The sequence below is a fragment of the Nomascus leucogenys genome, chromosome 15, assembly GCF_006542625.1.
Source record: "Nomascus leucogenys isolate Asia chromosome 15, Asia_NLE_v1, whole genome shotgun sequence".
Lineage (NCBI taxonomy): Eukaryota > Metazoa > Chordata > Mammalia > Primates > Hylobatidae > Nomascus > Nomascus leucogenys.
This window is the reverse complement of record NC_044395.1, coordinates 30,534,822-30,556,911: the sequence shown is the minus strand read 5'-3', so window position 1 is coordinate 30,556,911 and position 22,090 is coordinate 30,534,822.

Below are 22,090 nucleotides of genomic sequence, written 5' to 3'. Positions count from 1 at the left end.
ATTAGAGAGGGGTGGGGGAAAATTATAGAGCTGGGACCAAATCCAAAGCATAGAGTCTGAGACAGAGGACAGGCAAGGGGCTGAGGGGAAGTCTGAAGGCAGAGTCTTGAGAGATATCCTAAGGTAAAGATCCTTAGGGTGGGGAAACCTCTAGCAGGTTCTTACCCCTGCAAATGCAAATGAGAATAGTATATTCCATAGTTCTAAAATAATTTCACGAACCTTCCAGGTCTCAAGTCTGAATTTTCTCACCCAGTTAACATTGCCTTTTGGAAACTTAGGTCCAAATGTCTGGCCTACCTCGGTGGGACTTCATGGCATGATATTTGGGCACTAATCTCACTCTTGGTTTCTATAGTAGTTATCTATCATCATGTAACAAATTACCACATTTAGTGGCTTAGACAGACACACATTTATTATTTCATAGTTTCTGTGGGTCATAAGTCTAGACATGGCTTACCTGCTTCTACTGCTCAGGGTCTCACTAGCTGTAATGAAGCTGGCAGCTGAGCTGCATTCTCATCTGGAGGCTTTCCTGAGGACGAATCCACTTCCAAGCTCATTCAGGTTGTCCATAGGATTTATTCCCTGTCGTTGTAGGACTGAGGTCCTCAACTTCTATAGGCCACCTGGAGTTCCTTTGCCACATGGTTCTCTACATAGACAGTTCACACAACACGGTTGTTTGCTATTTCAGCCAGTAGGAGAATCTTTGCTGCATCTGATCTTTCTCTTTTCTTCTAAGGAATCACCTGATTAGGTCACGCTTGTCCAATATAATCTTCCCAAGTTAAATCAGCTGGTTAGGAGCTTTGATTATGCCAGAAAACAGTCCCTTCAGAGCAGTGCCTTCAGCGTTACTTTGCCACATATGGGAGAAGGTATGTACTCCAGGGGCTGAGAATCTTGGAGCCATTGTGGAATTCTTCCTACTGTATTTCCATTTTATGTTCTTAAAATTCTTAATTGACCTTTGCTTCATTTTCTACCTTATTTTATTTTATTTTAGCTTTTAGGGTAGATTCTAGTAATCTTAAAGTTTTGAAATCATTGCTCTTAGCAAAACTATATATGTCTTGATAATGATTTATATTAATTAAAAAAGTTTAAAGATGTTTACTCCAAGTTTTGTAGCTTACTTCCTGTTCCCAGAGTATTTTAAGTTACCCTGACACATTAATCTTTTTTTTAAATTATACTTTAAGTTTTAGGGTACATGTGCACAACGTGCAGGTTTGTTACATACTTATTTTAAATATATTTATCTTCTTACCTTGCATGCATCTTTTAAAACTGCCTCAATTCTATTTAGGAACAAGAAAGATTATAAATGAACATATTGTAGTAATGTATTCTTTGTAGAAACATAAACTGAATTTCAAACTTGGGAAGATCTGAATCTATACAGATTCAAAAAGGTCCAAAGGAAAAATATGAAAACTTTGATGTCAAGGAGCTTAAAATTTCGCAGATAGAAAAAAATGTATGCATAGTTACATGAAAATATGACAGCACAAAAAGAGGTGTATATGCCAAGTTATGGAGAGGATCCTTTCTTTTTGAAGGAATTACAAAAGCTTTCATTTAAGAGGTGAAATTCAAGCTGGACCTGAATGGGTGGGTAGAATGTGTATATATATAGGAGAAGATATGGGAGGAACACTGTCCTAGAACAAAGGAAACACCCAGGTAAATTCACTTTGAAGAGAAAGTCCCCAAAGTGTAAGGCAAAAGTTTTATTTCAACTTGGGTCTCTAGTGGGCCTGTGCACAAGAAATGGAAAAAAGATAGATCTAGATTAGGATTGACATAAATTGGTAGTATAAGGAGTTCACTTATTAACTTTTCAATAATTTGAGTCGTGGAAAATTTCTGGAAATGGACAGGATAAGTGTAGGTGGTGGGTAGTATGTACACTGGAAGTCAGAGAGCCTGGAAACATGAAGGCTAACTAATGGGCATCAGCAGCAGTCAATCATCAGGTGTTCTGGTTACTGTTGTTGCGTAACATTATCCCAAAACATAGTGACTCAAAACAAAAATCATTTTATTATCTCTCATAGTTTATGCGAATCAGGAATTTGGAAAGGCTTGCTTGGGTGGTTCTAGCTGGGATCTACTCAGATTGCTGCCAGGAGGTAGTGGGAGCTGAACTGCGGGGAGCAGGAGGAGCTGGGCCTCTCTCTCTCCCTCTCTCTCTCATTCCCTTTCTCCTTATGGCCTCAGGGATTCAGCACATAGTCTGTCTGTACAGGGTAGATTGGGCAACTTCATAGAATGACAGCTTCGGAGCAGTTGAATGTTTATATTATGGCTCAGGGCTCCAGAAAGAAGGTTTTAGTGAGTAAAATGGAATCTGTGTCAACCTTTCTAATCTAGCTTAAGATATTATCCAGTGTAACTTTTGCTGCATTCTGTTGATTACAAGTGAATCCCAAACCTGTCCCAATTCAAAGGGAGGGAAATTAGACTCTAGGAGTGTGGCAAAATTATGAAAGAACATAGAGAATGAAAGATTACATCACTGCCATCTTCAGACAATGCAGTCTGCTACAAGAGGGAAGTCTGATTTGACGGTGAAATGTAAAATCCGTATCAAAGAATACATGCATATTTTACTAACAAAAATAGAAAAGTCATGATAAGATCCATTTTTAAGGAGCTCAATATGTTCATGAACATCACATTTATAGTTGTTTGCTTGCTTACATTCCCAAGCCTTCCAGTACAATGAGGCATACACAGGTTTCTATGGCTAGGACTTAAAACAATGTTAACTGAATACATTTAAATATGAATTAATATATTCTCTTGCAGATAGACTATCTAGATGCAAATATCTAGAAAAAGGTATAACAACAAGATTCTAAAATTTAGGAGAGACACCAGGATTAGAGATTTAGCTTTGGGAATCATTCTCACAGAGTGTCTTTGACCTTGCACAAGATGGCCAGTTCTCTTGTATGGGGAATGTTTAAATCAAGTTACCTGCATGAATGTGATTCAATTGATAGTCATTTTTTGTCTAGTCATTTTTTTGTCTAGTTATGAGGATTCTCTCTGCTCCAGTTAACTTATTTTTGTTTTTTTCTGTCAAGAGTCACAGTGATTCTCAAAGAGGCTGTGTTAATGTCTAGTGAGAAGCCTAACTCAGGCTCAAGCCCAGCTGCTCTTCATTCAGTCACCCTTTGAGGACAAAGAGGTAGCCATTTCATTGCTGCTGCCATACAAAGTAGGTTTTGGAAAAGAGCAAGCTTTATCCTGAACCCTGGCCCTGATAGATATTGCCTGTGTGACCTTGGCCTGGTTACTTAATCTTTATGAGGCTGTGTTCTCATCTGTAAAATTGAGAAAATAATACCTGGCAGAAATTATATGAGATTGTGAATATTAAATGTAGCACTGTACTTGGTACATAGAAGTTAATCAATAAATAAGAGTGCAATTTTCTGGCACGGTCTGACTGTTAGGATGAAAGGGGAAAAACCACAAAATGGTTGATCTGAATATTTGGGCCATTGCAACAGTGATATCTTGACAACTATGAGTTAATTCCTGAATTATGAAGCCTTGCCAAAAATACAAAGACATTTTCCAGATTTTACATTGAAATATTAGATTTCATGCCTGTGAGTAGCTACTACCCAAGTAAAATATTAAATGACTTTAAGAAAATGGGGTGAGCATTTTGCTTTACTGAGGTTAATGCAGATCTGTAAAATAATTGATATAATCATTGATTATATAATTATTTTGATTCCTCAAAATTAAGGTAGAAATTTTTTAAGGGCTTTCTTTGGATTTTAGCTCATTTTGAGTTCCTCATGATAAATGTTATGTGTACAGGATATTAGATCATGTTTTCTTGTAATCTGATGCTGAGAGGGACTTAGGAAGCTTTTTGCATCCACTTAAAAATAAAATGTTACTGTTTTCTTGCTATGTCTTGAGTCCCTTGATTAATATGAAGTGCTTTCACTGGTATAAATTCATTTCCCAGGCAGCTTTCATAAAACATCAATTCTTAGAAGATTCACATTAAAAAAAACAACAGTTAAATAGTGCATTCTTCTCCTAAGCAAACTCAGAATATTAATTTGAAGTCCTAGGCCTTAGTTTACTCATTTAAAAAAGTTCTTGAAGTATTTGATCTTTAAAAAGTTATGCTTTCTATTGTTCTAAGACTCTAATTTACTAGGATACAAAGTTATAAGCAATAACCTTTTCTTCCACTAAATAGACACACAAATAAACTGAGGAGTGACATATTGCCTTCTAATTATGCCTGAATAATGCCTCAAATAGTATTACCCTGAGGCATATTTCTTCTGGTTTGCTGGGCCAGGCACTGCTTTATTCTTTTTTTTTTTTTTTTCCCCTGTTCCTACATTTCCCAGCTCCTTGAAGCTAGGTTCACTGCAAGTTTCACTGATCACTCAGACCAAGCTTATTTACAGCCAGATCTAGAAGCAACCTGCTCCCATCCTACCTTTGTCTTATTGAGGCATGGAATGAAATATTCAGCATGAAAAATAAATATAAAATTACAAGCTTACAAACCTGATAAAAAAACACAAACCACACAATTCAAGTCTAATGAAATTATTGTTATACTAGTTAACTACCTGACGGGAAATTTTGACAACAAATTTTTTGTACATTATTTGGCTTTATATTTTTTGAATGACTATTCACAATAATATTGTGATACCATTTCTGTAGATAATAGAGAATTCAGTCTTTCCATAATTGATTGAAATGTGTGTTTATTATTAATCATTTGGAAACATTTATTTCTTCATGGCTTATTATTAGTAATATACATATTTAGGATTATTGTCAAGTTTTAAAAACATTTATTCAGATATAGTCTCTGGCCATTTATCTTTGTGTCAGAATTTCAAGTACACTGGCCTGCAATGATAAGAATATTTCAAGAAGCCAAACCTATATCCAGCTATGAACGACTTCAGGGTAGAGACTGAAAACTGCATAATCCTCTCACTAAATCCTAATTAAATGTATACCTAACTTAGCTTCCTTTTGGCAGGGTTACAAAATTACTCACAGTTACTCCAAAGCCATTGGATATGAGTGACTTATAAAGAGGAAGGGGCATTACAAAGAGATAGTGGTCCCATCTGCAGAAAACATCTTACTCTGGTAAATTTCACTAAACAACATGACAATGTGAACACCTTGCTTGGGCTCTCCAAGGGCATTGAAAGAAAAATCATGAAAGTGAGGGTTCCTGAAGCAAAAGCTCAGTTAGTGTCATGGTAAAATTACCTCTGTTCCACCTTTTAGCTTTGACCAGGTAACTACTGATCCCTGAAAAAGTCCCCCTGCTAGGACAGGAACTATTTCCAGAGGCTCAGAACAGAGTCTGGGGCCTGGGTGCTGATTTTATTTTTGTCATTCCTACTGCATAGCCTAATTAGTCCCGTATCTCAGCCAGCTGCTTTGGGGTCTCACCTCATAAACACAGATTCCCAAAACTGCACAACGAAATAACAGTCAAATTGACACATAGCAGCAGCTCCCTAGATGTCTACTTTCCTCTTCCTTGTTATGTTGTGCTTAATTTGTAAATCCTACTTCTGTCTGTATGATCATTTGGTTTGCCATATGGAGGTTATGCCAGCTTCCCAGGTGGGTTCTGGTCCCTTGTTAATCCCATGTTGTCAACACAATTTAAGTTGGAGACTAATAGTTGGATAACTTCTGGATTAAAATTAATTTTAGTATTTCGAAAGCTAAATGACTTGTAATTCTCTCCACACATGATCAAAGGACATAATATTAGAAGTATATATATTAGGTTGGTGCAAAAGTAATTGTGGTTTTGCAATTATTTTTGGACCAACTTAATATCTACAACATTAGTCTGTAGGCAATCACACAGGAGACTGTAGCCAGCATCCTACTTCCTGTAACGATGCTCCTGGCAGACAGCATTAATCAACCATAGCTCTTCTCCCTAGTGATCCTAAATGCAGGTTTAAAAGTGTGGCTTTCTTCAATTATATGCTTACTAATACCTTGAGGATAATAGTTTATATTCTAGGGAAGTTTGGAACAGTTTAAATTTTATCTTAATAATTTCATTTTATAGTATGCATCTTCATCAGTATTATATAAATACTGTTCAGTATTATATAAATATGTGTTCATTGAGGAAACTGATGTTTTCAGAAGCTACGATAGTAAAAGACATATATGTAATCGTTCTCTATAAACAGCATTTCTTATCTGACATATAAACCAGGATTCTAAGCCAGGTCTTGCTCCAGACTCAGTATATATCTGAGGCATTTCTTCTTTCAGTGCACATCTTCTTCCCTTCTCCTCTTCCCAGATTGCTTTGGAAAAATCACTCAATATCTCTATCTTTCCACATCTGTCTGTCTGTCCTATCTATCTATCTATCTATCTATCTATCTATCTATCTATCTATCTAGGTACCTATCTATCTATTGATTCTCATTCTCATTATTTGTGGTAGTTATATCCTATAAACTCACTGCAAACATTGAATTAGTGAATACTAAACCATTGATCCTAGGGGAAATACAACATTAGGGTCCTGCAAGCCTCTAGTCATAACATGTTCATCAAATAACAAATATATAATTTTATGTGTGTTTATGTTTAAATGTACTTTATTTGTGTGTGTGTGTATATATATATATATATGTGTATATATATTATTGATGTATTAATATTGAACTCATGGCCAACAGTGCTAGAACTCATTCCTGAATGAAGTTTATCTCACACATGTATTTTATTTTATTTATCTTTTCTTGAGACAGAGTCTTGCTCTGTCACCCAGGCTGGACTGTAGTGGCAGGCGCAGCTCACTGCAACTTCTGCCTCTTGGATTCAAGCAATTCTCCTGCCTCAGCCTCCCAAGTAGCTGGGCAACAGGCATGTGCCATCACTCCCGGCTAATTTTTTTGTGTTTTTAATAGAGACAGAGTTTCAGCATGTTGGCCAGGCTGGTCTCGAACCCCTGACCCCAGGTGATCTGCCTGCCTTGGCTTCCCAAAGTGCTGGGATTACAAGTGTGAGCCACTGAGGCTGGCCTCACATATGTTTTGTTGTTGTTGTTGTTGAGACAGAGTCTCGCTCTGTCACCCAAGCTGGAGTGCACTGGTGCAATCCTGACTCAATGCAACCTTCACCTCCTGGGTTCAAGTGATTCTCATGCCTAGCCTACCAAGTAGCTGGGATTACAGGCACCCGCCATCATGCCCGGCTAATTTTTGTATTTTTAGTAGAGATGGGGTCTCACCATGTTGGCCAGGCTGGTCTTGAGCTCCTGACCTCAGGTGATCCACCCACCTCAGCCTCCCAAAGTACTGGGATTACAGGCGTGAGCTGTCATTCCTGGCCATAAGTATTTCTTAGTTCAGAACAGTTTCCACAAATTTCTCTCTTTTCTAAATTTCTAAAATGTTATTGTTTTATTCATCTGGTTGTTAACATACTTGATTAGTAATTTCTCTTTTTATGTTCATTTTTCTCAGCTTAATCATCTCCATCCCCATCATCTGCACCATCGTTGCCATTAACATATACTAAGACTTTTCTGTGTTTTACATGCATTACACCACTGAATTTTTACAACACTGTTTTTTGAAGTAGGTTGAAGTGATATTTAAAATATTTAACAACTTATCTATCATGAGCATTGACCTTGATGAACAGATGCTGGCAATAAACAACCATTATAATGATAATGATGGGCACTAGTGGAATATCTGGCAGAAGGTCATTACAATTATCATTTTAATTTTGTAGATCTGTTCCTGGAAAAAAAATCCAGAGTGATTAGTCTGAGTCTGACAGAAGAATGTGAAAATAGATAAATGAGTAAAGCGCGGTTCTCACTCTCATGGAGAATATACACTAGTTGAGAGGACGTAAATAAAAACTAGGTCCCTTATTTTTTCTTATTTCCAGAACTTGGTATAATGATGTCTGAATATTAAATAATGAAAAATCTTTTTGATTGTTTATAGTAATGATAATGATGGCATTGTTAGGCATTAGGCAGGTCAAAAAGCAGCCAGTTTCCATCTTAATAAGTGTTTTAAAAATGCACATCTGACCCTGATACCTGCTGTACATCTATAAAAATAAAAAAAGAGAGAACATCAAAGAGAAAGACCCAATGAATGGTGTGATTTGTTTTTTGTTTAGGTGGCCCCAATCTCTGATAAATTAGCAAAAAGTGGAAATTGTATTAGAAAGAGCATGAAACCTTATTTTTCCAAATGGATTCTATTTACCATCCACATTATTAGATAGAACTACCTGCTGGGAAATAGTATTACTTCTTCAGCCTCTATTCACATTTGTTAAAATAATGGTGCCATCTCAAATATTTATGTAAGCCTGCTAGCTCATTTTTGAAATATTGACATAAATAATCATTAAATATTATTAGTAAGGATCTTTATTCTGATCCAAACAGAAGTGCTTGAAGTATTAATTAGGTGTTCAAAACCTAGTTAAACTAAATTAAAAATCCATTCCAAATTAAAACCTAGAGGTACTAAAAATACTGTGGAAGCAAACATGGTTGTGGAAATAGGACAGTGAACTGCTTTCCAGGGCAGGGGCTTCAATGGAACAGATGCATTTTATGGCACATCTTCATTTATTTTTGCATTGAATAAGTGTTTCTTCCATCACAGAAACCTTATTATGCTCGGCTTGATGCTAGGCACTTCTAATCCTATATCTCATGTTCTATTTGTTTCCCTGCTCCTCCCTGAAATGTCCACCGTTCAGGACGGTGGTGACTGCAGATCTGGTACGTTAGTCTCAACTTACGAATGTGGTTGTATCATCACAGAGCATGCTATATTTTAGAAAGGTTTTCTGCTCTTCTTCCTATTTGGAGAAGAAAGGGTCTATCTCAGAGATGAGTGGCAGAGATCCTAGTATTTGGAATGAGAAGATATTAATTCAAGTCTGGACTTTGCAATTTATTAGCTCTCGAACAAAGTATTCATTTGAACTTTAGTTTATTTAAATGCTAAGTTGAGAAAGCAGTCCAATTTGTTTAGTGACATTTCAGAGGCGTTATGATGATGGAATGACATATAATGTAATGCATGAAATGTAAAGGTGGATAAATTTATATCATTATGTAAATTGCATTATTATGTTGTTAAGTACAATGACTACATGTTATTCAATCACCTATAAACTCATTTAATTTTCATATCTCTCTGAAGTAGGCATTATCACTCTTGTTCTGGAGATAATGGGAAGTGAAACCCAGATGAATTAATACAATTGTTCAAAGGTAGCAATAGAGCTACCGCTTGATATCAGATTTTTTAAATTATACTTTAAGTTCTGGGGTACATGTGCAGAACGTGCAGGTTTGTTACATAGGTATACACATGCGATGGTGGTTTGCTGCACCTATCAACCCGTCAACTACGTTAGGTATTTCTCCTAATGCTATCCCTCCCCTAGCCCCCCATTCCCTGACAGGCTCCGGTGTGTGATGTTCCCCTCCTTGTGTCCATGTGTTCTCATTGTTCAACTCCCACTTATGAGTGAGAACATGCGGTGTTTGGTTTTCTGTTCCTGTGTTCCTTTGCTGATACTGATGGATTCCAGCTTCATCCATGTCCCTGCAAAGGACATGAACTCATCCTTTGTTATGGCTGCTTAGCATTCCATGGTGTATATGTGCCACATTTTCTTAATCCAGTCTATCATTGATGGGCATTTGGGTTGGTTCCAAGACTTTGCTATTGTGAACGGTGCTGCAATAAACATACGTGTACATGTGTCTTTATAGTAGAATGATTTATAATCTTTTGGGTATATACCTAGTAAAGGGATTGCTGGGTCAAATGGCATTTCTTGTTCTAGATCCTTGAGGAATCACCACACTGCCTTCCACAGTGAACGAATTTTTAATACCCAAAGCAGTTCCACTGCACTACAGATGTGTGCTAGGTAAGGTACACTTGACCAAGGCATTTATAATCAAGTTAAGGGGCAGAAAGGCTGGTAGGTGGCAGGAAGCAGAGGCTATGCCAGTGAGACTTAAAGCCTTAGCATAAGCTTTGCTTTAATATAAGTTAATTTATAAAAATCATATAATATGAAAAAATGTCATCTAAAGTTTGATAATATGTTTGGTCTCAGAAGACTTTAGAAGAGGATACACTAGGGTATTTAAGAGGCTACTTTTCTGTTTTTCCTTTTTTCCCTTTCCTCCCTTCTTTTTATTGATGCATAATAGATATCCAGAGTTTGGGGATACATGCCATAATTTAATATATTCATATGATTTGTAAAGATCAGATCAGTGTACTTGGGAGCCTGTATAACCATCGCTGCTATGTTATACTCCTTTGTACATATCACGCCACCATGGGGCAATGGCAGTCAAATTTATTTCACTGTTGTGTACTAGTCCATCTATTCTCCTCTGAGGTGGGAAGATTCTTTCCCCCAAGTAGATCCTAGGTGTTTTTTCCCAGATCTTAATATGGATGGTGAGTACAACATGAAAGGGTAGTTGTATTAGTCTTCTATTGTTGCTCTAACAAATTATCACATTCTTAGTGGCTTATAGCAATGCAGACTTATTTACTTTTTTAAAATTTAATTACAGTTCTGAAGGTTAGAAGTTTAAAATTATTCTCACTAGTCTAAAGATGTAGTGTTAGCAGGGCTGATTCCTCTTGGAGGTTCTAGGAAAGAATCCATTGCCTTGTCATTTCCACCTTCTAGAGACCAACGACATCCCTTGGCTCACAGTCCCTTCCTTCATCTTCAAAGCCAGCAACATAGCAGCTTCACATCTCTTTCCTTCTTTCCCATTACTTCGACTTTCATTTTGCCCTCCCTGCCTTTGACTTTGTCTCCTTTTTATAAAAATCCCTTGTGATTATATCATTAGGCCAACTTAGAAAATCCAGACTAACCCCCCCTCCCCATCTCAAAATACTTAATCACAGCTACAAAGTTTCTTTTGCCATATAAGGTATCATTTTTGTAGGTCTTGATCATTAGGATTTAATATTTTTGGGGGACAGGGCATTATTCATCCCACTATAATACAGTCATGTGTTGCTTAAAGACATTTCATTACTGACAAACTGCATATTTGACAGTAGTCCCATATGAGCATATTACTATAGTTTACCTTTTCTATGTTTAGATACATGAATACTTACCATTATGTTACAATTACCTACAGTATTCAGTACAGTAACATGCTATGTTGGTTGCCTAGGAGCAATAGACTATACCATGTAGCCTAGGTACATAATAGGCAACACCATCTAGGTTTGTGTAAGTACACTTTATGATGTTAACACAATGATTTAATTATCTAATAATGCATTTATCAGAATGTAGCCCCATCATTAAGTGACACATGACTGTAGTTGATATTTTTATTTTGATATTATTTTCTATTTGTTAGTAGAATTTATGTTCCAACCAGATAACAATGTAAAATATCGTAAGAGTTAATTATATTCCTTTTATTACTACCAGTGAAAACAAGACACAGGGTTAGGTCTTTTTAAAGGTAAAAGGCAAGCCTCTGTTCCGTGGGTTCACAGTTTGAAAAAAATCTATTTTTGCTATTTGAGATACCATGTAGACAGTGATGGGTTCAATATAGTCATAACAGTCATGATGAGTTGTGTTCTATTAATGAGTTTTGAGCTTATTAAATTTATCTTTTCTAAATATGCTATGAAATTAGAGTTTTCATTTTTCACCATAGACTCCAAGTATCACGGATGATATAAAATTAATCACTCTAATGAATAAACAGCATGTGTTTTTTAAAAAATTGTGATCAAAATACACCAGACTTTTTATGCCTCCCTCACAAGAGTGAAGGATTAAAGACAAGTTCAGAATGGTTAATCTATTTGTGTTTTAATAAGAGAAAGAGACAATAGAACTTAACATAATAGTGATATCACTTTATAACTGTGCAATGCTTTATATTTTTAAATAATTCATTGTCCTTTATTTTATTTAATCCTCAGATATAGCATGTATTTTCAATTATGGGTAAGGTTGTTTTGAGTAAGAAAAAAACAGAAGCATAATCTAATTTTCAAGGTGCGTTGGGAACACATTTTTCCATTAGAATTTGTAATATTACAGGGTAATATTTTTAAGCCTTAATTTTCTAGCTTGTCCTTATATTTCTGACAGTGAAAAACTTAATGTGTCTTCTAAAATAGCAGCACTCATTCTTCCCTTCCCTCTGAACTTTGGGTAGAGAGAATGACAGTGCAGGAATTCACATGGAATTCTGCTGACCTAGAGAAAAGGTGCTCTTTTATCAAAAAAAGACATTGCTTTCCTGGAATTTTTCTAACTCACAGTCTGAGATGCCCACATTTCCTAACTCATGTCATTTCCCCTTAGGTCTTCAACTGTGATTTCTGTGTGCAGTTATCCTTCATGAACATTGGGCTGTTTTATCTGTATTACTCCTTTCCTAAATTCATCATCTTCAACTGCAAACAAGCTCTTACCATTGGCAAAAAAATTGCATATGTTGGGAGGCTGAGGCAAATGGATCACCTGAGGTCAGAAGTTTGAGACCATCCTGGGTAATATGGTGAAACCCTGCCTCTACTAAAAATACAAAAATTAGCCAGGCGTGGTGGCGGGTGCTTGTAATCCCAGCTACTCGGGAGGCTGAGGCAGGAGAATCACTTAAACCTGGGAGGCGGAGGCTGCAGTGAGCCGAGATCGCATCATTGCACTCTAGCCTGGGCGACAAGAGTGAGACTGCATCTCAAGAAAAAAAACATTGTTGATATTGTTCTAGTCATCACCCTTCACATTTTACAGCAATGACAAAATCTCTAGAACTTTCTTCCAAACACTGACCATTTGTCAGCAGACATTTTCCTTGAAAAATGGAAGCCAACAGTTGCAAATCTTCCACAGTGAACCCAGGCACAACTGCTTCTTACTATCTATCTTTAGTCCTTCTACTTATAAACCATGCTTCCTTATTTTAATTAATTAATTAATTTAGTTAGTTAGTTAGACAGAGTCTCACTCTGTCTCCCAGCTGGAGTATAGTGGCTTGATCTCAGCTCACTGCAACCTCTGCCTCCCCGGTTCAAGTGATTTTCCTGGCTCAGCATCCCAAGTAGCTGGGATTACAGGCAGCTGCCAACATGTCCGGCTAATTTTTGTATTTTTAGTAGAGACAGGGTTTCACCATGTTGGCCAGCTGGTCTCGAACTCCTGACCTCAGGTAATCTGCCCACCTAGGGCTCCCAAAGTGCTGGTATTACAGGCATGAGCCTCCACGCCCAGCCCCATGCTTCCTTATTTCTAGGCAATATCGTACTATTGATATTGTCTTTTTTCAGTGTGGTCATCATATTCCCATTACTTCCTTGTTCCTTATTATTTGGGTAAGTCAAGCCTCAACAATCTTAAAAACTAACAAAATAAAACATAACCAGAATGGAGAATAACATGTACTCAGAAGTCAGAAAATCTAAGTTTAAATCCAGGTTCCACAATTGGGCAATTGATCTGACCTTGACAATTTGCTGAGCCGATTTGTGCCTCCGTTTCCTCTTCCGTAAAATCAAATAATTATAGTATACTTTATAAAGAGGTTGAAAAAGATTAAATGGAATAACATATATAATGGGCATGTAATAGTGCCTGGCATGTAGTTAACACTCAGCAAGTTAATTGTAGTTATTATTCTTATTATCCAGCATGTAGTAAACTGTCGGTAAACGTTTGCCATGCTGTTGTCATCCTCCCGTGACCCAAATGGCCTCACACAGTCATAGTCATTTGGAAGTTAAAGTCTATCCATCCTCCCCTTTAATGGCTTCATATTGTCCATGAGATAAAGTTTCTGCTTGATCTGACACCTCACTACATTTCACCCTCATCCCATACCACTCTATGCACTTGGTCTCTATGCTCTGGCGATAATGAAGCTCATTTTAATATTTCTCAGGCATTGGAACAACAGTGGAGTAAGCACTCATTGCATGCAAGCTATTACTTGCAGTTTACTATTATTATTATCAGCAGGCTTAGCCACCTCACTCAGGTCCTCCCTGTCAAACCCTTCTGTCTGTCAGAACGTGCAGGGTTAACTTTAAGATGATTTTAACATCTGATAGGCTCTCCCACAGAAAAAGTCCTTTTATTATATTTTTAAAAAATTAAAAGGGAAGCAATAAATGATGGTTCTTTAAGAAAATACATGTTCTCTTGCATATTTCTGGCTTTTCTTATTTCCCCTATGCCTGGAACACCCTTCTCTCCCTCATTTGCCTGATATATTGAATTATTACTTATCCCTTAAGGACTTGGCTTAGGTGTAAACTCCACCTGGAAACCTCTCTTTTCTCTCTTTTTTTTTTTTGAGACGGAGTCTCGCTCTGTCACCCAGGCTGGAGTGCAGTGGCACAATCTCGGCTCACTGCAAGCTCCGCCTCCCGGGTTCACGCCATTCTCCTGCCTCAGCCTCTGCAAGTAGCTGGGACTACAGGCGCCCGCCACCACGCCCGGCTAATTTTTTTGTATTTTTAGTAGAAACGGGGTTTCACCGTGGTCTCGATCTCCTGACCTCGTGATCCGCCCGCCTCGGCCTCCCAAAGTGCTGGGATTACAAGCGTGAGCCACCGCGCCCGGCCTCTTTTCTCTCAATGACTCTGAGATATCCCTCTTAGTGTACCTGTAACACACTGTGTTTAGCCCTACCAAAGCATATATCATAACATATTGCCATCTGGATGTTTCCCTTACTAGCCTTTCAGCACACCAGGGGCAGGGAGGGGAATGCACGTGAGTCTTTCTTATCTTTGCACTCCTTGCCTGTGACACTCTTCTAGCCCAAAAGAGGCTGAATATAGAGCAAGAACAAAAAGAAAACAAATATTCTTCAGTTTGCAAAGTTTTCATCCTCCTCTTACTGTGAATCAGCCTGTTTTTGACAGAGTCTCATAGTGGCTTCCAAGCATTCCCATCAAATAAAATTCCCATTAGGGCACTCAATGGTGTTCATGAAGGTTACTCCTGAATTCTCAGAACTTAGAAGTGGTAAAAAGTTTATGTTCCCAATAGTAGCCTATGTTTTCTTTCCAGTGTAATAATCTCACTTTGTGGTTTGCCACTGGGGATTTTAAGTTGTCATGTGAATTCTTCATTCTCTTTTTTTTCCTGCCTTAAGGCTCATAAGGACACCTATTTGCTGGGGAACATGAAATTGGATAGAGTATAATTGCTTTCTCATTCTGCCAGATTCTCTCTAGGACCTTAAAACAGATCTATAATATTAACCTGAGGTGGAGAAAAGAAGCAATTATTCTGAGAGTCCAGCCTAAGAAAGTGCAGTGGAAAACAAAGCCAGCTGTGAATTTTGAATTAACTCGAATTCCACTGCAGAGCTCAAAATAAGCAATAAGAAAGTGAAGTTTCGTGAGTGTATTGCTGTCACTCCTATCTATTATAACATTAATTAAGAAAATCTAGTCCTATGATGGCCTGAAAGATTGAATTATATTTGAGAAGCCAAAAATACCTTTCTCTTTTCCCTTCTCCTCTCTTCCTTTTCCTTTTCTTCATTATTTTTTCTTTTTCTCTGTCTTCTCTTTAAATATAGAAATCCCAAGAAAACCCTGGAAAAGGCCCATTAAACTAATAAAATATGACCATGGAGTATTATAAATTGTAACCAATGATTATCCCCTCATCCACTTCATGCAAAGATTCCTGCAGGCATCAATTAGACAATGAGGCCACTGTAATGTTTGGCCAGTTCTGACTTTGACAGACTCTACTGGGGAGTTGAAAAAATAATGTATACATTTTAAACTTAAACTTACTTTCAGTTAAAACTGATGGTAATGATGATCTAGTGAAGGAAGGCTTTGTGTGTGTGTATGGCAATTCCCTTTTGGGCTTAGAGTTGTGTTAAAGAAACCAGAAAAAGAAAATGACAATGAAGCTCCCAGGATAAAGGAATAAAATATTTTTTACTTCTTGCAACAAATGAGAGCTCAGGACATGTGACTGTGAAACTGCATTTGCTGAAGAATGAGCTCATTTTTTATTGATGGTGAACTCTGAGCTGTCTTTTAAGGGAGCTGGTTGCAGAACTTCTTTCCCATCATCTTCTTGTCCTAGATTATTGACGCTGTAATCTTTTCACTAGGAAACATTAATTTTGAACTAAGGCTAAACATTAGTTATAGTTAAAAGTAAATTTTAAGCTTTACATCAATAATTCTTTAAAAATTATTGGGTAGAATTTGATTTTGCTCAGAAATCTATTTTGTTTTTGGGTTATTTTTAATACCAATATTCATGGGCACGTGTTTATATATTTAATTTTTGCTAAGAGTGGGGCTAAATTCTAACATTCAATGGGCTAATTAAATAAGTTACATAATAATTTTTATATGTTTGATGTTGAAAATGAAGTTAATTTAATATCTAATATATTGTTAGCCTATTGTTTCAAATTATCTAAAACTGTTTTCCAAGATATGCATTAATAAAACATTTTATTCTATATTAGATTCTTAATTTCAAAAAAGCTAGACTGATTATAATTTATTATTAAAAACGTAAGCAGTATGCTGCTTTAGGAATAAATAGGCTTGTGTGCAAATACCTGGGTGTTAACCCAGCTATGCCCTGTCACTAGTAACAAGTAACTTTGCTTTTAGAACCTCATTTTTCTTACTGTAAAATGGAAATAATACCTTCCAAACTTCAGCCTGTTTCACAACGTTGTGGTAACGACCAAATGCAGTCGCGCGTAATAAAAGCATGTTTGCATGGGTTTCTTTTAAAATAAATAACCCTATAATGATATAATAAAGATAAAACATAGAAGACATTTGTTTGGTTCAAATAATTTTGGTTATATTTTCAGGAAACAAAGTTAAACGAATCTGTAACAATTTAGGATCCTAAAACATGGCCTGGGAGGCTACCTGACATCCCAGAATTTTGAATCAGCGGCTGGTTCAATTTAATATAGTATATTTTAGGGAGAGATTATTTGTTCTTGTTTTTATACCAGACATTAAAGAGATTACAGTTCCTTTGCTCAAGAAGTTTATGACATTGGTGTTGCTGCAGAATGGTTTGTTTCCATAAAACAATAAGAAAATCATGTAAGAAGATAAAAATGTAAGAATATGCATACAATAACTGGTTTAAAATCAAACAGCCCCATGGTTTAATTTCCGCTTGCACCTATAGTTCAGTAAACACAAGTCAAGCAAATATGAATAATTGAATAGTAGTGGAAAGCTTTAGTAAAAGTCTTCTGTAGAATATCAGAGGAGATTTAATTAACCACTATTAGTGAAAGTTCTAGAAACCTTTCATTATCCATTCCTTTCTCAATTTCTCAGAAATTCCCTAATTACCCTCCTTCACTCCCAAACTTGTCAACCTAAAGAATTCCCTTCTGGCTTTTTGTTTGTGTGTGTTGGGGGGGTCTCTAACTGTAACATTTTTATTATGAGCATTCATTTAGCATCTGTGGCTTCTTTGGTTTATTTTCCCCTTTTTCATTCTCTCTCTCTCTCTCTCCCTCCCTCCCTCTGTCCCTCGTCCCTCACTTCCTCACTCCCTCTCTTCCCCTATCTGGCAATTTCTTGCTGAATCAAATTGCTAGTGAACATACAAATGTTCTCAATGTTTTCTTATGGATTCCTGAAGTTTTATAACTCTTTCATGATGGAATTAACTTACGGAAAATTTAAACTAAAGTGGCTGTATAATATTCCCCCCGGCCCCGCCCCACAAACTGCCATGAGTCACTGTGATTAACCTCCTGTCTGATAAATTTGGAATTGCCTTGGTACAAGTACAAGGATAAATGAGGATACAATCAGATTTAATCAAGTTATAAAGTCTTCTTAAATGGTTTTCTAAATGCGACTGGTGATAAATCAAATTATTCTGAAAAATGAAGATATAAAACAGTCTCTGGAACTATGTTTACTACCTAAGGGAGATATCTTTGTCCACTTCAGTGTAGAATCTTGTAAGAAAAGCCACAGAGTATTTCATGTCCCATTGGTATTTGTTTCTAAATTTGCTCCATAAAAATATTAACATTCTCTTTGCAATAAAAATGTGCTGTATTTAAACAGTGAGACTAAGGAAACAATTTGACTTACTCCCATAAGTGTAATAAAACTATAAAATTTCTCTTTTTCTCTTTTACTTACATGCATGAACCAGGCTTAAATTATTTTAAGCTACCTAATATATTCAGCATTCTGAGTGATTTTTTTTCTTCACTTCTAAGGACATGAAATGAAAACGCACAAATGTTATACATATTTGATGATAGGAAATAAGATAAATGGACACTGGTTTATGCTGGTAATGGAAGTAAAATGCATACAGAATTTTTAAATAGAAATTTGGTTGCCTGTGTCAAGAACATTAAAACAATTCATAATCTGCATTCAATTTTTGCTTAGAGATATAGAATCTGGAAAGAGGCTCATTCCTACTGGTTTAAGCTAAATTCAGTCCTCCTCAAATTTATATGTTAATTTCCTCATCCCCACTACCTCAAAATGTGACTGGATTTGGAGATAAGGCCTTTAAAGATGTGATTAAGTTAAAATGAGTTTGTACAGGTGGGCCCTAATCCAGTCTCATTGGTCTTATAAGAAGAAGAAATTTGGGTGCTTAGAGAGACCATCAGAAAAGTGAGCCTGCCCAGAGACACCAGAAAAGTGAGCGCACAGAGAAAAAGCCATGTAAGGACACAAGGGGAAGGTCACCATCTGCAAGCCAACAAGAGAGGCCCTCAAAAGGGCCTGCCTGCCCACACCTAGACCTTAGACTTCCCACCTACAGATTTGTGAGAAAGTACATTTCAGTTGTTTAAGCCACTCAGTCTGTGGTATTTTGTATGGCAGCTCTAGCAAATAAATACACTCACCCTTAAAATAAAAAAGCAAAAACTAACAGACAAGAAAGCAAAGGAAACTACAAATTCATGAGTATTTTTAAATCCACCATAGATCTAAGATCATAGGCCAAACAATTTGATAAAAATGAAAGAAAAAAGTAAGTATCTGTGAGCACTACCTTACGTGGTATATACAAAACCAGTAAGAACAATTGGAATTTCAAATTAAAAAAAATTCATTTACAATAACAACAAAACAAATGAAATACTTCAGTGTAGATCTAATAAATTTTGTGCAAGATGTGTAGGCTAACCTTGTGAATGATCTAAGCATTCAGTTAAAAACAGAGACTGTTACTGAACAAAAAGCAAGACCCAACGATGTGGTATCTATACAAAGTCCACTTTAAATATAAATACATAAATAGGTTAAAAGTAACAAGATATAAAAAACATGTACCATGCAACCACTAACCAATAAAAGCCAGAGTAACTATAGTCATATCAGACAAAGACTTCTGAACTAGGAATTTTGTGATGGTTAATACTGAGTGTCGACTTGATTGGACTGAAGAATGCAAAGTATTGATCCTAAGTGTGTCTGTGAGGGTATTGCCAAAGGAGATTAACATTTGAGTCAGTGGGCTAGGAAAGGCAGACCCACCATTATTCTGGGTGGGCACCATCTAATCAGCTGCCAGCACAGCCAGGATACAAAGCAGGCAGAAAAACGTGAAAAGGCTAGACTGGCTTAGCCTTCTAGCCTACATCTTTCTCCTGTATTGGATGCTTCTTGCCCTGGAACATCAGACTCCAAGTTCTTCAACTTTGTGACTCAGACTGGCTTCCTTGCTTCTCAACTTGCAGACAGCTTATTGTGGGACCTTGTGATCATGTGAGTTAATACCCCTTAATAAACTCTGCTTTATATATACATCTATCTTGTTAGTTCTGTCCTCCTACAGAACCCTGACTAATACAAATGTTATCAGAGGTAAAAAAGGATAATATATGGTAATGAAGGTGTCAGTTCTCCAAGAAGGCTTAATAGTCCTAAATGTGTATAAACCGAACAACAGAGCTTCAAAATACACAAAGCAAAAAGTGGAAAGGAGAACCAACACATCCAAAAGTATGGAGACTCTTCTCCTAGTATTAATAATCAATATACCAAGGAGAATGAAAATCAGTAAGGTTATAGAAGATCTGAACAACACTATCAACCACTTTAACAAATTGACATTTAAAGAACACTTTGTACCCAACATCAGCAGAATACATATTCTGCTCTTCACGTGGAGGATTCACTGAGATAGGCCATTTTGTAGGCCATAAAAATAAAAAAACACAAATTAACATATTAAAAAAATAGAAATCATACTAAGTATGTTCCCAAACAACATGAGAATTAAACTGGAAATTTTTAGCAGAAAAATATCTGGGAAATCTCCAGATATTTGGAAATTAAGAATGCACTCCTAAGTAATTAAATGGTCTAATAGAAAGTCTTAAGGAAAAAATTTAAAAATATTTCAACAATAATGAAAATACAACATAACAATATTTGTAGGTTAGAGTTAAAGAAATGCATGGAGGGACACTTTACATTATTCAGCATCTATTAAAAGTTCCTATGTCCAGTAATAGAGTTCAGCAAGGTTTCAGGATGAAAGGTTGACATGTAAAAAATCAAATATATTTATACAAAATACTGATGAAAAATTAGAATTACAAATTTTTAAAAATACTATTAAACAGAAATATTTTGGTTTAAATTTAATAAAATATGTGCAAGAACTACATGTGGAAAGATACAAAGCTCTGATGCAAGAAATTAAAAATTATATAAAGGGAAATATATAGTGTTTTTTGATAGGAAGGTGATAGTTTTGAGATATCAATTCTTCCAAATTTGATCAATAGATTCAAGTCAATCTCAATCAAAATTCCAGCATGCTTTCTTGTTAATATGATAAACTGAACCTAAAACATATATGGAAAGTTAAAGGTAGTAGAATAGCTTAAATAGTTATGAGAAAAAAAACACACACAAAATTACAGGACTAATTCTACCAGATTTTGAACCCTTCTATAAGGCTCATAATTAAGACAGTGCTGTGTTGGTAAAAAGATTAAACATATAGATGAATGGAATGTACATAGGTTTTGGAAATCGACTTACACAAATCTGATCAATTTATTTTTGATAAAGTTGTCAAGGCAATTAAATAGAGAAAGGATCGTCTTTTCAAAAATTGTGAGGGAACAATTCCTCTATTTGCAAAAACATGAACCTTGTCCTCTACTTCACATCTTATGTAGAAATTAACTCATGATGGATCCTAGACTTAAATGTAAAATGTTAAGCTGTAAAACTTGTGAGGGAAAAAATAAACAGTGGAAAATGTGCTACGTTGGGTGGGGAAAGAGTTTTTAGATACAGTGCTAAAAGCATTGATAAATTAGACTTTATAGAAACTAAAAATGTTTGCTTTGTTAAAGGCACTATTAAGATGATAATAAAAGATGTTCCAGAGATATATACAAATTATATTTTCCACAAAGAATTTGTTTCCAGAATATATAAGGAATATTTTTCATGATAAAACCAACAATATAATTATACAAATGAGCAAAGATGGACATTTTACTAAATAAGTTATATGAATGGCAAGTAATTATATAAAAAGGTCCTCAGCATTATTAGTCATTAGGGAATTGAAAATTAGAATCACAATGAGATTCCACTATATACCTTTCAAAATGGCTAATTATGAGTAAAAATGGAGCAAAAAACACTTTACAATTTCAAGAACTAGCAAGTATGTGAAGCTACTTAAATACTCATCCTTTACTGGTAGGAAAAGCAAATGGGTAATTTTTGGAAAACAGCTTAACAATTTCTTATACAGTTAAGCCATGTACCTACCATATGTCCCAGCAGTCCCACAAGTATGTATTTACCCAAGAGAAATTAATACAGATTTGCATTAAACCTATTTTAAATTTTTATAGCAATTTTCTTCATAACAGCAAATAAGTAGGTACAATTCAGAACAATTAAGGTCTCATTCAATTGGTTAATGGATAAACGAACCAATATGTCTCTAAATGAACTACACCTAAGCAATT